Consider the following 1,878-nt stretch of genomic DNA (forward strand, 5'->3'; position numbering starts at 1 on the left):
GAAGAGATGAAACGAAGGGGAGGGGGGAGGCGAACGAAGAGTGGGGGGGGGGGAGGAGGTGAAGCAAAGAAGGGGGGAGGAGGTGAAGTGAAGATGGGGAGGGGGGAGGGGGAAGGCGAACAAAAGTTGGGGAAGCAAAGACAGGGGGGGGGGGGGAGGGAGCGAACGAAAGTTGAGGAGGGAGACGAGCGAAAGTTGGGGAAGGAGGCGAAAGAGAAGGTGGGGAAGGAAGGCGAGAGAGAAGATGGGGAAGAAAAGCGAAAGAGAAGATGGGGAAGGAAGGCGAGAGAGAAGACTAGCAGGAGACACGCCATAGGTCATTTTCAACCAACGTGCAATTTTCGAAAAGCTGATTGCAAAATAAGTCATGCACGGTGACGTCTTAATTAAGAGCGATTGATGATAATTACTCTTATCAAAGTCATTATCACTGTAGTTATTGACATAAAAAAAGTAGAAAAAGAAGAATAAACAAAAAGAAAGAAGAGAAAAGAAGAAAAAGAAGAAAATAAAAAGAAGAAGAGAAAGAAAAAGAAGATAAAGAAGAAAAAATTAAAAAGAAAAAAAGAAAATAAAAAAGAGAAAAAAAAATAAAAAGAAGAAAAAAAGAAGAAGAAATTAAAGAAGAAGAAAAAGAAGCAAAGGACGAAAGAAAAGAAAGAAGAATAAACGAAAATCATTAAGAGAAAAGAAGTGGAAAAGAAAAAAAATAGAATAAAAAAAAGAAAGGTAACGAGAGTATACCCATCTCAGGAGTATATCGAGAGCATACGCTATGTGAAGTATACACATGACCGTGTTTTGTGACATTTATATCAGTATTAATAGAGGGGGGGGGGGGGGGGGGGAGAAAGGGATTGAGCGAAAGAGAGAAAGAGAGAAAGAGAGGGGGGGAGGGAGAAAGCGACTGAGAGAGAGAAAGAGAGAGGGGGGAGGGGGGGAGGGAAAAAGTGACTGAAAAAGAGAGAAAGAGAGAGGGGGGAGGGGGGAGAGAGAAAGTGATTGAGAGAGAGAGAGAAAGAGAGGAGGAGGAGGGGAAGGTAAAAGAGAGCGAGAGAAAGAGGAAGAGGAAGACGCAGACAGACAGACACACAGACAGACAGACAGACATAAAGAGATACCAAGAATGACCGATAGATAAACGCACGCTGAGATAAAAAGCGAAAAGGACAAACGTACAAACAGAAATAGACAGTAAGACAAACAAAGATAACGCACAGACAGACAGACAGACAGACAGACAGACAGACAGACAAAAAATATAATGAGGCAGACAAAGAGATATATCCTAACATACTCCCCGGTGTATTGTTGTTAACTATATGCTATTATCTCCGGTATTTACATGTTAATTAGGGTAATTATCTACCTTAGGGTAATTATCACCTCAACCTCCCCCCCCCCGCCACCTCCCCATCCCTCCATCAATCCCTCTTTCCCCTCTCCCTGACCCCCTTCCCCCCTCCCCTTCTCCTTTTCCCTCTCCTCCTCTTCCCCTTCACCCCCCCCTCTCTTTCCCATCATATTCGCCCCTTCCCCTTCCCCTTCACCCCTCTTTCCCATCACATAGACCCTCTTTTCCCCATCATCCCTCCCCCTCCCCTTCCCCTTCACCCCTCCTCTTTCCCATCATCTAGACCCCCTTTTCCCCATCACACCTCCCCCTCCCCTTCCCCTTCACCTCCCCCCCACCCCATCATGTCCCCCCTCCCCCTCTCCTTCACCCCCCCCTCTCTTCCCCATCATATCCCCCCTCCCCTTCACCCTTCATCCCCCCCCCCCCCGCCTCCAAACTTAATTTCGACACACTTATTCCTCAAAAGACTGTTCTCTCACCCCTCTAATTACCTCCAAGGACAAAGTTAATAGTTGCTTGCT

Source organism: Penaeus monodon, chromosome 3 (genome assembly GCF_015228065.2).
Source record: "Penaeus monodon isolate SGIC_2016 chromosome 3, NSTDA_Pmon_1, whole genome shotgun sequence".
Classification (NCBI taxonomy): Eukaryota; Metazoa; Arthropoda; class Malacostraca; order Decapoda; family Penaeidae; genus Penaeus; species Penaeus monodon.